Source organism: Mastacembelus armatus, chromosome 18 (genome assembly GCF_900324485.2).
Source record: "Mastacembelus armatus chromosome 18, fMasArm1.2, whole genome shotgun sequence".
NCBI lineage: Eukaryota > Metazoa > Chordata > Actinopteri > Synbranchiformes > Mastacembelidae > Mastacembelus > Mastacembelus armatus.
Genome location: NC_046650.1, coordinates 8,978,186 through 8,993,762, shown reverse-complemented (window position 1 = coordinate 8,993,762; position 15,577 = coordinate 8,978,186).

The following is a 15,577-nucleotide window of genomic DNA, read 5'->3' as shown; positions in this document are numbered from 1 at the left end:
TTTAGTAAGGCAAATTTAGTGGACTAAAGTGGTCATAGTATAGTAAGGAAAATTTAGTGGACTAAAGTGGTCATAGTTTAGTAAGGAAAATTTAGTGGACTAAAGTGGTCATAATATATTGACCAAAATTTTCCTTACTAAAGTGGTCATAGTTTAGTAAGGCAAATTTAGTGGACTAAAGTGGTCATAGTATAGTAAGGAAAATTTTGGTCAATAAAGTGGTCATAGTATAGTAAGGCAAATTTAGTGGACTAAAGTGGTCATAGTATATTGACCAAAATTTTCCTTACTAAAGTGGTCATAGTTTAGTAAGGCAAATTTAGTGGACTAAAGTGGTCATAGTTTACTAAGCCAAATTTAGTGGACTAAAGTGATCATAGTATAGTAAGGCAAATTTTGGTCAATAAAGTGGTAATAGTTTAGAATGGCAAATTTAGTGGACTAAAGTGGTCATAGTTTAGTAAGGCAAATTTTGGTCAATAAATGGTCATAGTTTAGTAAGGCAAATTTAGTGGACTAAAGTGGTCATAGTATAGTAAGGAAAAATTAGTGGACTAAAGTGGTCATAGTACAGTAAGGAAAATTTTGGTCAATAAAGTATTCATAGTATAGTAAGGAAAATTTAGTGGACTAAAGTGGTTATAGTTTACTAAGCCAAATTTAGTGGACTAAAGTGGTCATAGTTTAGTAAGGCAAATTTAATGGACTAAAGTGGTCATAGTTTAGTAAGGCAAATTTAGTGGACTAAAGTGGTCATAGTTTAGTAAGGAAAATTTAGTGGACTAAAGTGGTCATAGTATATTGACCAAAATTTTCCTTACTAAAGTGGTCATAGTTTAGTAAGGAAAATTTAGTGGACTAAAGTGGTCATAGTATAGTAAGGCAAATTTTGGTCAATAAAGTGGTCATAGTTTAGTAAGGCAAATTTAGTGGACTAAAGTGGTCATAGTTTAGTAAGGCAAATTTAGTGGACTAAAGTGGTCATAGTATATTGACCAAAATTTTCCTTACTAAAGTGGTCATAGTTTAGTAAGGCAAACTTAGTGGACTAAAGTGGGTCATAGTTTAGTAAGGAAAATTTAGTGGACTAAAGTGGTCATAATATATTGACCAAAATTTTCCTTACTAAAGTGGTCATAGTTTAGTAAGGGCAAATTTAGTGGACTAAAGTGGTCATAGTTTAGTAAGGAAAATTTAGTGGACTAAAGTGGTCATAGTATAGTAAGTCAAATTTAGTGGACTAAAGTGGTCATAGTATATTGACCAAAATTTTCCTTACTAAAGTGGTCATAGTTTAGTAAGGCAATTTAGTGGACTAAAGTGGTCATAGTACAGTAAGGCAAATTTAGTTGACTAAAGTGGTCATAGTTTAGTAAGGCCAATTTAGTGGACTAAAGTGGTCATAGTTTAGTAAGGAAAATTTTGGTCATAAAGTGATCATAGTATAGTAAGCCAAATTTAGTGACTAAGTGGTCATAGTATAGTAAGGAAAATTTTGGTCAATAAAGTGGTCATAGTTTAGTAAGGCAAATTTAGTGGACTAAAGTGGTCATAGTTTAGCAAGGCAAATTTAATTGACTAAAGTGGTCATAGTTTAGTAAGGCAAATTTAGTGGACTAAAGTGGTCATAGTTTAGTAAGGCAAATTTAGTGGACTAAAGTGGTCATAGTTTAGTAAGGAAAATTTTGGTCAATAAAGTGGTCATAGTATAGTAAGGAAAATTTTGGTCAATAAAGTAGTCATAGTTTAGTAAGGCAAATTTAGTGGACTAAAGTGGTCATAGTTTAGCAAGGCAAATTTAGTGGACTAAAGTGGTCATAGTATAGTAAGCCAAATTTAGTGGACTAAAGTGGTCATAGTACAGTAAGGAAAATCTTGGTCAATAAAGTGGTCATAGTTTAGTAAGGCAAGTTTAGTGGACTAAAGTGGTTATAGTTTACTAAGCCAAATTTAGTGGACTAAAGTGGTCATAGCATAGTAGGTCATAGTTTAGTAAGCCAAATTTAGTGACTAAAGTGGTCATAGTATAGTAAGGAAAATTTTGGTTAATAAAGTGGTCATAGTATAGTAAGGAAAATTTAGTGGACTAAAGTGGTCATAGTATATTGACCAAAATTTCCTTACTAAAGTGGTCATAGTTTAGTAAGGCAAATTTAGTGGACTAAAGTGGTCATAGTATAGTAAGGAAAATTTAGTGGACTAAAGTGGTCATAGTATATTGACCAAAATTTTCCTTACTAAAGTGGTCATAGTTTAGTAAGGCAAATTTAGTGGACTAAAGTGGTCATAGTTTACTAAGCCAAATTTAGTGGACTAAAGTGATCATAGTATAGTAAGGCAAATTTTGGTCAATAAAGTGGTAATAGTTTAGAATGGCAAATTTAGTGGACTAAGTGGTCATAGTTTAGTAAGGCAAATTTTGGTCATAATGGTCATAGTATAGTAAGGAAAATTTTGGTCATAAAGTAGTCATAGTTTAGTAAGGCAAATTTAGTGGACTAAGTGATCATAGTTTAGCAAGGCAAATTTAGTGGACTAAAGTGGTCATAGTTTAGTAAGGAAAAATTAGTGGACTAAAGTGGTCATAGTACAGTAAGGGAAATTTTGGTCAATAAAGTGGTCATAGTTAGTAAGGCAAATTTAGTGGACTAAAGTGGTTATAGTTTACTAAGCCAAATTTAGTGGAGTAAAGTGGTCATAGCATAGTAGGTCATAGTTTAGTAAGGCAAATTTAATGGACTAAAGTGGTCATAGTTTAGTAAGGCAAATTTAGTGGACTAAAGTGGTCATAGTTTAGTAAGGCAAATTTAGTGGACTAAAGTGGTCATAGTTTAGTAAGGCAAATTTAGTGGACTAAAGTGGTCATAGTATAGTAAGGCAAATTTTGGTCAATAAATGGTCATAGTATAGTAAGGAAAATTTTGGTCAATAAAGTAGTCATAGTTTAGTAAGGCAAATTGTGATCAATAAAGTATTCATAGTATAGTAAGGAAAATTTTGGTCAATAAAGTGGTCATAGTTTAGTAAGGCAAATTTAGTGGACTAAAGTGGTCATAGTATAGTAAGGCAAATTTTGGTCAATAAAGTATTCATAGTATAGTAAGGAAACTTTTGGTCAATAAAGTGGTTTAGTTTAGTAAGTCAAATTTAGTGGACTAAAGTGGTCATAGTACAGTAAGGCAAATTTAGTTGACTAAAGTTGTCATAGTTTAGTAAGCCAAATTTAGAGGACTAAAGTGGTCATAGTATAGTAAGGAAAATTTTGGTCAATAAAGTAGTCATAGTATAGTGAGGCAAATTTAGTTGACTAAAGTGGTCATAGTACAGTAAGGCAAATTTTGGTCAATAAACTGCTCATAGTTTAGTAAGGCAAATTTAGTTGACTAAAGTTGTCATAGTTTAGTAAGCCAAATTTAGAGGACTAAAGTGGTCATAGTATAGTAAGGAAAATTTTGGTCAATAAAGGAGTCATAGTATAGCAAGGCAAATTTAGTGGACTAAAGTGGTCATAGTTTAGTAAGGAAAATTTAGTGGACTAAAGTGGTCATAGTATATTGACCAAAATTTTCCTTACTAAAGTGGTCATAGTTTAGTAAGGCAAATTTAGTGGACTAAAGTGGTCATAGTTTAGTAAGGAAAATTTTGGTCAATAAAGTGGTCATAGTACAGTAAGGCAAATTTAGTGGACTAAGGTGGTCATAGTACAGTAAGCCAAATTTAGTGGACTAAAGTGGTCATAGTATAGTAAGGAAAATTTTGGTCAATAAAGTAGTCATAGTATAGTAAGGCAAATTTAGTGGACTAAAGTGGTCATAGTATAGTAAGGAAAATTTTGGTCAATAAACTGCTCATAATTTAGTAAGGCCAATTTAGTGGACTAAAGTGGTCATAGTTTAGTAAGGAAAATTTAGTGGACTAAAGTGGTCATAGTATATTGACCAAAATTTTCCTTACTAAAGTGGTCATAGTTTAGTAAGGCAAATTTAGTGGACTAAAGTGGTCATAGTTTACTAAGCCAAATTTAGTGGACTAAAGTGGTCATAGTACAGTAAGGCAAATTTAGTTGACTAAAGTGGTCATAGTTTACTAAGCCAAATTTAGTGGACTAAAGTGGTCATAGTTTAGTAAGGCAAATTTAGTGGACTAAAGTGGTCATAGTTTAGTAAGGCAAATTTAGTGGACTAAAGTGGTCATAGTTTAGTAAGGAAAATTTTGGTCAATAAAGTGGTCATAGTATAGTAAGCCAAATTTAGTGGACTAAAGTGGTCATAGTTTAGCAAGGCAAATTTAGTGGACTAAAGTGGTCATAGTATAGTAAGGAAAAATTAGTGGACTAAAGTGGTCATAGTACAGTAAGGAAAATTTTGGTCAATAAAGTGGTCATAGTTTAGTAAGGCAAATTTAGTGGACTAAAGTGGTTATAGTTTACTAAGCCAAATTTAGTGGAGTAAAGTGGTCACAGTATAGTAAGGCAAATTTTGGTCAATAAATGGTCATAGTATAGTAAGGAAAATTTTGGTCAATAAAGTAGTCATAGTTTAGTAAGGCAAATTTAGTTGACTAAAGTTGTCATAGTTTAGTAAGCCAAATTTAGAGGACTAAAGTGGTCATAGTATAGTAAGGAAAATTTTGGTCAATAAAGTAGTCATAGTATAGTAAGGCAAATTTAGTGGACTAAAGTGGTCATAGTACAGTAAGGCAAATTTTGGTCAATAAAGTAGTCATAGTATAGTAAGGAAAATTTTGGTCAATAAACTGCTCATAGTTTAGTAAGGCAAATTTAGTTGACTAAAGTTGTCATAGTTTAGTAAGCCAAATTTAGAGGACTAAAGTGGTCATAGTATAGTAAGGAAAATTTTGGTCAATAAAGTAGTCATAGTATAGCAAGGCAAATTTAGTGGACTAAAGTGGTCATAGTTTAGTAAGGAAAATTTAGTGGACTAAAGTGGTCATAGTATATTGACCAAAATTTTTCTTACTAAAGTGGTCATAGTTTAGTAAGGCAAATTTAGTGGACTAAAGTGGTCATAGATTACTAAGCCAAATTTAGTGGACTAAAGTGATCATAGTATAGTAAGGCAAATTTTGGTCAATAAAATGGTCATAGTTTAGTAAGGCAAATTTAGTGGACTAAAGTGGTCATAGTTTAGTAAGGCAAATTTAGTGGACTAAAGTGGTCATAGTTTAGTAAGGAAAATTTTGGTCAATAAAGTGGTCATAGTTTAGTAAGGCCAATTTAGTGGACTAAAGTGGTCATAGTATAGTAAGGCAAATTTTGGTCAATAAATGGTCATAGTATAGTAAGGAAAATTTTGGTCAATAAAGTAGTCATAGTTTAGTAAGGCAAATTGTGGTCAATAAAGTATTCATAGTATAGTAAGGAAAATTTTGGTCAATAAAGTGGTCATAGTATAGTAAGGAAAATTTTGGTCAATAAACTGCTCATAGTTTAGTAAGGCCAATTTAGTGGACTAAAGTGGTCATAGTTTACTAAGCCAAATTTAGTGGACTAAAGTGGTCATAGTATATTGACCAAAATTTTCCTTACTAAAGTGGTCATAGTTTAGTAAGGCAAATTTAGTGGACTAAAGTGGTCATAGTTTACTAAGCCAAATTTAGTTGACTAAAGTGGTCATAGTTTACTAAGCCAAATTTAGTGGACTAAAGTGGTCATAGTTTAGTAAGGCAAATTTTGGTCAATAAAGTGGTCATAGTATATGAAGCCAAATTTAGTGGACTAAAGTGGTCATAGTATAGTAAGGCAAATTTTGGTCAATAAAGTGGTCATAGTTTAGTAAGGCAAATTTAGTGGACTAAAGTGGTTATAGTTTACTAAGCCAAATTTAGTGGATTAAAGTGGTCATAGTTTAGTAAGGCAAATTGTGGTCAATAAAGTATTCATAGTATAGTAAGGAAAATTTTGGTCAATAAAGTGGTCATAGTTTAGTAAGGCAAATTTAGTGGACTAAAGTGGTCATAGTTTAGTAAGGCAAATTTAGTGGACTAAAGTGGTCATAGTACAGTAAGCCAAATTTAGTGGACTAAAGTGGTCATAGTTTAGTAAGGCAAATTCAGTTGACTAAAGTGGTCTTAGTTTAGTAAGCCAAATTTAGTGGACTAAAGTGGTCATAGTATAGTAAGGAAAATTTAGTGGACTAAAGTCCTAGACGGTACTCTCTCCTTCAGTCAGCATATCAATACCACTACCCGGTCGGCCTACTCCCATCTCCGTAACATAAACCGCATCCGTTCTTCACTCACCATCGATAGCACGGCCATACTCGTTAATGCCTTTGTCACCTCTCGTTTGGATTACTGTAACTCACTCCTCACTGGTCTACCTCTCAAATCACTTCATAAACTTCAACTTGTCCAGAACTCTGCTGCCCGAATCATCACCAGAACTCCATTCTCACATCATATTACCCCTGTCCTTAAACAACTTCACTGGCTCCCTGTGTCCTTCCGTATAAACTATAAAATCCTCCTTCTCACCTACAAAGCCCTCCACTCTATTGCCCCACCATACATCACTGATCTACTTCACATCTATTCTCCGCCTCGTACTCTCCGTTCCTCCAGTTCCACTCTCCTCTGCACCCCTACAGTGCGCCTGGCCACCATGGGCGCTAGATCCTTCAGCCACACTGCGCCCCGCCTTTGGAACATTCTCCCTCATCGCATCCGGTCGTCTCCGGACTTATCAACTTTTAAATCATCACTCAAAACGTATCTGTTCCGAATAGCGTTTTCCACCTAACTGTCTTAACTTCTCAAAGCAGCCCGTGATGCTCTACCACCCTCCGCCTATTTCATATTGTCTCATATTGTTTCATATTTGTTGTTCTGTCATCTGGGTTTCTGTGTTTCAATTTGCTCTTGCTGTACATCGCCCACTTCCTGGATGCTCCGCACTTTTGCCTTTACTTTCTGGCCCTCTGTTAATGCATTGTTGATTTTATTGTTGTTTTAATGCACTCTATGTATTTCATGCTGTATGCTTCCTTTTTCTCTCTGTAAGGTGACCTTGAGAGTTTGAAAGGCGCCATGAAATAAAATGTATTATTATTATTATTATTATTAAAGTGGTCATAGTTTACACTAAGCCAAATTTTGGTCAATAAAGTGGTCATAGTATAGTAAGGAAAATTTTGGTCAATAAACTGCTCATAGTTTAGTAAGGCCAATTTAGTGGACTAAAGTGGTCATAGTATAGTATGGAAAATTTAGTGGACTAAAGTGGTCATAGTTTAGTAAGGAAAATTTAGTGGACTAAAGTGGTCATAGTATAGTAAGGCAAATTTTGGTCAATAAATGGTCATAGTATAGTAAGGCAAATTTTGGTCAATAAAGTGGTCATAGTATAGTAAGGCAAATTTTGGTCAATAAACTGCTCATAGTTTAGTAAAGCCAATTTAGTGGACTAAAGTGGTCATAGTATAGTATGGAAAATTTAGTGGACTAAAGTGGTCATAGTTTAGTAAGGAAAATTTAGTGGACTAAAGTGGTCATAGTTTAGTAAGGCAAATTTAGTGGACTAAAGTGATCATAGTTTACTAAGCCAAATTTAGTGGACTAAAGTGGTCATAGTTTAGTAAGGCAAATTTAGTGGACTAACGTGGTCATAGTACAGTAAGGCAAATTTAGTGGACTAAGGTGGTCATAGTTTAGTAAGGCAAATTTAGTTGACTAAAGTGGTCATAGTTTAGGAAGGAAAAATTAGTGGACTAAAGTGGTCATAGTATAGTAAGGAAAATTTTGGTTAATAAAGTGGTCATAGTATAGTAAGGAAAATTTAGTGGACTAAAGTGGTCATAGTATATTGACCAAAATTTTCCTTACTAAAGTGGTCATAGTTTAGTAAGGCAAATTTAGTTGACTAAAGTGGTCATAGTTTACTAAGCCAAATTTAGTGGACTAAAGTGGTCATAGTATAGTAAGGCAAATTTAGTGGACTAAAGTGGTCATAGTTTAGTAAGGCAAATTTAGTGGACTAAAGTGGTCATAGTTTAGTAAGGAAAATTTTGGTCAATAAAGTGGTCATAGTATAGTAAGCCAAATTTAGTGGACTAAAGTGGTCATAGTACAGTAAGGCAAATTTAGTGGACTAAAGTGGTCATAGTACAGTAAGGCAAATTTAGTTGACTAAAGTGGTCATAGTTTAGTAAGGCAAATTTAGTGGACTAAAGTGGTCATAGTATAGTAAGGAAAATTTTGGTCAATAAACTGCTCATAGTTTAGTAAGGCCAATTTAGTGGACTAAAGTGGTCATAGTATAGTAAGGCAAATTTTGGTCAATAAAGTGGTCATAGTTTAGTAAGGCAAATTTAGTGGACTAAAGTGGTCATACTTTAGTAAGGAAAAATTAGTGGACTAAAGTGGTCATAGTATAGTAAGGAAAATTTTGGTTAATAAAGTGGTCATAGTATAGTAAGGAAAATTTAATGGACTAAAGTGGTCATAGTATATTGACCAAAATTTTCCTTACTAAAGTGGTCATAGTATAGTAAGGAAAATTTTGGTCAATAAAGTGGTCATAGTTTAGTAAGGCAAATGTAGTGGACTAAAGTGGTCATAGTATAGTAAGGCAAATTTTGGTCAATAAATGGTCATAGTATAGTAAGGCAAATTTTGGTCAATAAAGTATTCATAGTATAGTAAGGCAAATTTTGGTCAATAAATGGTCATAGTATAGTAAGGAAAATTTTGGTCAATAAACTGCTCATAGTTTAGTAAGGCCAATTTAGTGGACTAAAGTGGTCATAGTTTAGTAAGGAAAATTTAGTGGACTAAAGTGGTCATAGTATATTGACCAAAATTTTCCTTACTAAAGTGGTCATAGTTTAGTAAGGAAAATTTAGTGGACTAAAGTGGTCATAGATTACTAAGCCAAATTTAGTGGACTAAAGTGATCATAGTATAGTAAGGCAAATTTTGGTCAATAAAGTGGTCATAGTTTAGTAAGGCAAATTTAGTGGACTAAAGTGGTCATAGTTTAGTAAGGCAAATTTAGTGGACTAAAGTGGTCATAGTTTAGTAAGGAAAATTTTGGTCAATAAAGTGGTCATAGTATAGTAAGCCAAATTTAGTGGACTAAAGTGGTCATAGTACAGTAAGGCAAATTTAGTTGACTAAAGTGGTCATAGTTTAGTAAGGCAAATTTAGTGGACTAAAGTGGTCATAGTACAGTAAGGCAAATTTAGTTGACTAAAGTGGTCATAGTTTAGTAAGGCAAATTTAGTGGACTAAAGTGGTCATAGTACAGTAAGGCAAATTTAGTGGACTAAGGTGGTCATAGTTTAGTAAGGCAAATTTAGTTGACTAAAGTGGTCATAGTTTAGTAAGCCAAATTTAGTGGACTAAAGTGGTCATAGTATAGTAAGGAAAATTTTGGTCAATAAACTGCTCATAGTTTAGTAAGGCCAATTTAGTGGACTAAAGTGGTCATAGTTTAGTAAGGCAAATTTAGTGGACTAAAGTGGTCATAGTATATTGACCAAAATTTTCCTTACTAAAGTGGTCATAGTTTAGTAAGGCAAATTTAGTGGACTAAAGTGGTCATAGTTTACTAAGCCAAATTTAGTGGACTAAAGTGATCATAGTATAGTAAGGCAAATTTTGGTCAATAAAGTGGTCATAGTTTAGTAAGGCAAATTTAGTGGACTAAAGTGGTCATAGTTTAGCAAGGAAAATTTAGTGGACTAAAGTGGTCATAGTACAGTAAGGAAAATTTTGGTCAATAAAGTGGTCATAGTTTAGTAAGCCAAATTTAGTGGACTAAAGTGGTCATAGCATAGTAGGTCATAGTTTAGTAAGGCAAATTTAATGGACTAAAGTGGTCATAGTTTAGTAAGGCAAATTTAGTTGACTAAAGTGGTCATAGTTTAGTAAGCCAAATTTAGTGGACTAAAGTGGTCATAGTATATTGACCAAAATTTTCCTTACTAAAGTGGTCATAGTTTAGTAAGGCAAATTTAGTGGACTAAAGTGGTCATAGTTTAGTAAGCCAAATTTAGTGGACTAAAGTGGTCATAGTATATTGACCAAAATTTTCCTTACTAAAGTGGTCATAGTATAGTATGGAAAATTTAGTGGACTAAAGTGGTCATAGTTTAGTAAGGAAAATTTAGTGGACTAAAGTGGTCATAGTATAGTAAGGCAAATTTTGGTCAATAAATGGTCATAGTATAGTAAGGCAAATTTTGGTCAATAAAGTGGTCATAGTATAGTAAGGCAAATTTTGGTCAATAAACTGCTCATAGTTTAGTAAAGCCAATTTAGTGGACTAAAGTGGTCATAGTATAGTATGGAAAATTTAGTGGACTAAAGTGGTCATAGTTTAGTAAGGAAAATTTAGTGGACTAAAGTGGTCATAGTATAGTAAGGCAAATTTTGGTCAATAAATGGTCATAATTTAGTAAGGCAAATTTAGTTGACTAAAGTGATCATAGTTTACTAAGCCAAATTTAGTGGACTAAAGTGGTCATAGTATAGTAAGGCAAATTTAGTGGACTAAAGTGGTCATAGTTTAGTAAGGCAAATTTAGTGGACTAAAGTGGTCATAGTTTAGTAAGGAAAATTTTGGTCAATAAAGTGGTCATAGTATAGTAAGCCAAATTTAGTGGACTAAAGTGGTCATAGTTTAGTAAGGCAAATTTAGTGGACTAAAGTGGTCATAGTTTAGTAAGGAAAATTTTGGTCAATAAAGTGGTCATAGTATAGTAAGCCAAATTTAGTGGACTAAAGTGGTCATAGTACAGTAAGGCAAATTTAGTGGACTAAAGTGGTCATAGTACAGTAAGGCAAATTTAGTGGACTAAAGTGGTCATAGTATATTGACCAAAATTTTCCTTACTAAAGTGGTCATAGTTTAGTAAGGCAAATTTAGTTGACTAAAGTGGTCATAGTTTACTAAGCCAAATTTAGTGGACTAAAGTGGTCATAGTATAGTAAGGCAAATTTAGTTGACTAAAGTGGTCATAGTTTAGTAAGGCAAATTTAGTGGACTAAAGTGGTCATAGTTTAGTAAGGAAAATTTTGGTCAATAAAGTGGTCATAGTTTAGTAAGGCAAATGTAGTGGACTAAAGTGGTCATAGTATAGTAAGGCAAATTTTGGTCAATAAATGGTCATAGTATAGTAAGGCAAATTTTGGTCAATAAAGTATTCATAGTATAGTAAGGCAAATTTTGGTCAATAAATGGTCATAGTATAGTAAGGAAAATTTTGGTCAATAAACTGCTCATAGTTTAGTAAGGCCAATTTAGTGGACTAAAGTGGTCATAGTTTAGTAAGGAAAATTTAGTGGACTAAAGTGGTCATAGTATATTGACCAAAATTTTCCTTACTAAAGTGGTCATAGTTTAGTAAGGAAAATTTAGTGGACTAAAGTGGTCATAGATTACTAAGCCAAATTTAGTGGACTAAAGTGATCATAGTATAGTAAGCCAAATTTAGTGGACTAAAGTGGTCATAGTACAGTAAGGCAAATTTAGTTGACTAAAGTGGTCATAGTTTAGTAAGGCAAATTTAGTGGACTAAAGTGGTCATAGTACAGTAAGGCAAATTTAGTTGACTAAAGTGGTCATAGTTTAGTAAGGCAAATTTAGTGGACTAAAGTGGTCATAGTACAGTAAGGCAAATTTAGTGGACTAAGGTGGTCATAGTTTAGTAAGGCAAATTTAGTTGACTAAAGTGGTCATAGTTTAGTAAGCCAAATTTAGTGGACTAAAGTGGTCATAGTATAGTAAGGAAAATTTTGGTCAATAAACTGCTCATAGTTTAGTAAGGCCAATTTAGTGGACTAAAGTGGTCATAGTTTAGTAAGGCAAATTTAGTGGACTAAAGTGGTCATAGTATATTGACCAAAATTTTCCTTACTAAAGTGGTCATAGTTTAGTAAGGCAAATTTAGTGGACTAAAGTGGTCATAGTTTACTAAGCCAAATTTAGTGGACTAAAGTGATCATAGTATAGTAAGGCAAATTTTGGTCAATAAAGTGGTCATAGTTTAGTAAGGCAAATTTAGTGGACTAAAGTGGTCATAGTTTAGCAAGGAAAATTTAGTGGACTAAAGTGGTCATAGTACAGTAAGGAAAATTTTGGTCAATAAAGTGGTCATAGTTTAGTAAGCCAAATTTAGTGGACTAAAGTGGTCATAGCATAGTAGGTCATAGTTTAGTAAGGCAAATTTAATGGACTAAAGTGGTCATAGTTTAGTAAGGCAAATTTAGTTGACTAAAGTGGTCATAGTTTAGTAAGCCAAATTTAGTGGACTAAAGTGGTCATAGTATATTGACCAAAATTTTCCTTACTAAAGTGGTCATAGTTTAGTAAGGCAAATTTAGTGGACTAAAGTGGTCATAGTATAGTAAGGAAAATTTTGGTTAATAAAGTGGTCATAGTATAGTAAGGAAAATTTTGGTCAATAAACTGCTCATAGTTTAGTAAGGCCAATTTAGTGGACTAAAGTGGTCATAGTATAGTAAGGCAAATTTTGGTCAATAAAGTGGTCATAGTTTAGTAAGGCAAATTTAGTGGACTAAAGTGGTCATAGTACAGTAAGGCAAATTTAGTGGACTAAGGTGGTCATAGTTTAGTAAGGCAAATTTAGTGGAATAAAGTGGTCATAGTATAGTAAGGAAAATTTTGGTCAATAAACTGCTCATAGTTTAGTAAGGCCAATTTAGTGGACTAAAGTGGTCATAGTTTAGTAAGGCAAATTTAGTGGACTAAAGTGGTCATAGTATATTGACCAAAATTTTCCTTACTAAAGTGGTCATAGTTTAGTAAGGCAAATTTAGTGGACTAAAGTGGTCATAGTTTACTAAGCCAAATTTAGTGGACTAAAGTGGTCATAGTACAGTAAGGCAAATTTAGTGGACTAAAGTGGTCATAGTTTACTAAGCCAAATTTAGTGGACTAAAGTGATCATAGTATAGTAAGGCAAATTTTGGTCAATAAAGTGGTCATAGTTTAGTAAGGCAAATTTAGTGGACTAAAGTGGTCATAGTTTAGCAAGGAAAATTTAGTGGACTAAAGTGGTCATAGTACAGTAAGGAAAATTTTGGTCAATAAAGTGGTCATAGTTTAGTAAGCCAAATTTAGTGGACTAAAGTGGTCATAGCATAGTAGGTCATAGTTTAGTAAGGCAAATTTAATGGACTAAAGTGGTCATAGTTTAGTAAGGCAAATTTAGTTGACTAAAGTGGTCATAGTTTAGTAAGCCAAATTTAGTGGACTAAAGTGGTCTTAGTTTAGTAAGGAAAATTTAGTGGACTAAAGTGGTCATAGCATAGTAGGTCATAGTATATTAAGGCAAATTTATTGGACTAAAGTGGTCATAGTATAGTAGGTCATAGTATAGTACGGCAAATTTAGTTGACTAAAGTGGTCATAGTATAGTCAGCAAAAATTCTGTCCTCAAATAAGTGGTCACATAGTAAGGACAGGTTTTTTCGTCGTCTGAACATGTCATCTCACTACTAGTTAAACGCATAATTTAAATATGTCATTTAAATTTGTCATCTCAGTACCATGAACAATTCAACAAGCAGGTGGATGGTTGCTATGTACTATGGATGCTAAATGCATAGCCAGAGGCATTTTTAGCAACTGAAATGATCTGGGGGCAAAGTCATGATTGCACTGGGCTTGTGTTTTCTTATGTTTTATAGCCAAGTTGGTTGGAATTGTTTCATAAAGGTTAAACTGCAATCTAAAATGGGTTTGTTTACCTTTTCTCTGGCACTGTCCATGCAGTCTCAATAAACTGTCAGATATTTAGGGGTTAAAAAAAAGAACATAAGCAGCTATAACAAGGTGTTTTACAGTATATATATATCTCACTTAAATATTCATAGTTTCATTTCAGATATCTACATTTACATTTTGACTAAAATTACAATGTGACTAGACACGCTTCTAGTTCAGTTGCATTCTGACCAGTAAAAATTACAATTTCAGATATCTACAATTACATTTTGACTACTCACAACTCTATTTTGGATATCAGAAATGATGTCACTGACAGTGTGCCATACTAGCATTTAGTCATTTCAGATATGTATAATTGAACTGTGACTAGTAATATATTAGTCTTAGATATCCAAAAAGATAATTAAAATATCTCTTAAATGTGTCAAATTACAGATGTAATGTAATATGTAATTAGGACTAGTCAAAAGTCCTTTAGAGATGTATGTAATTCGACTTTTGAGAAGTCAAAATGTAATTATAGATTTCTGGAAATCACATCAAAATTCAATTGTAGATATTTGAAAGTAGTTTCCCCATTCAAGTCAATGAACAATTCTTGTAGTCAAAATATCATGGTAGATATCTTAAATGACAGTTGTGACTAGTCAAAAATACATTACAGAAATCCTAAATGTCAATCCTGTCCACCTATTTAATGCTAAATGCTTTAATGCTAGGGTACAGCTTCCCTCTGTCCATCCTTCTGTCCAAACACAATAACCTGCAAAGGGAGGTGTTGGGAAAAGTATTATTAGCAGTTACATTCCATTTAGCTTGTTAAATATTGTTTAGGCACACATTGTTGCAAAGAGTTATGCAGACCTGACATGCTAAAGAAAGAAGGTTAAAAGCATTGTCTCCACGGTGTGAAGAGACACACAAGGTATTGAAAAGAGCGTAGGTTTCTGCAGAAGGAACACACTCCTTACACTCACACTAATATTGCATACTAATATACATATTTTCGATTTTCTGACCAGGAAGGAGTCCTTGTACAAGAGTTTGGAATTTCAATTAAAACTCGAGTGTGAACCAAAAGAATTTCTCCTCTGCTAATTTCCAATAAATGGACACGCTGACAGAGGCAAATGGTTTCACTTGTGACACTGTGTGTAACTGAGGGGACAACTTGCATTTGGCAGAAAATGTTCCTACAGGTTTAGGAGGTTATGTCTGTAATAGCTTCAACTTTGGGACATAACCTTTGTTTATTACACAGTTTAACGTGCTAGTGTTCCCATTTACCTCCATGTCTCTGCTTGAAACATCCAAGGAGGCCACACCGGCTGTTCCCACCAGATGGTTTCATGCTTCTATGGCGGCAACATGTGCACCTTCCTCCCGCTTCGTCCTTCATGCGCGTCGCTAACTTACTGCCCCTCTCTCCGACGCTGTCATTAGTTCCGCTTCGCTCCGTGACTTTAGAGTTAACCTTTGACATGATTACGTAAAATGATTAGGCCCAGTGGAAATAAAAAACAACGTCAAGGTCAACGTCACGTTTTCTGAGATTATTCTGAGAAAAAAAGTCAGAATTTTGAGATTCAAGTCAAAATTTAGACTTTATTTCCAAAATACTATTTGCGGGGGGGGGACAACAAAACAGCACCACACAAGCTGTATTGTGACTTATCCTGCACCTCAACTATACCAGAATATTAGTGCTCGACAGTACTAAACAACTATGTTCCTCTTATATTATTGTTGACGGCATCTGCGTTACATTTTTCTATTTCCCCAAAGCCATTTACTAGCACTAGAGCCCAACTAGCATGTGAATTATAACATCCAAGTGTTTAATCCAGTTCACATGAATGTCGT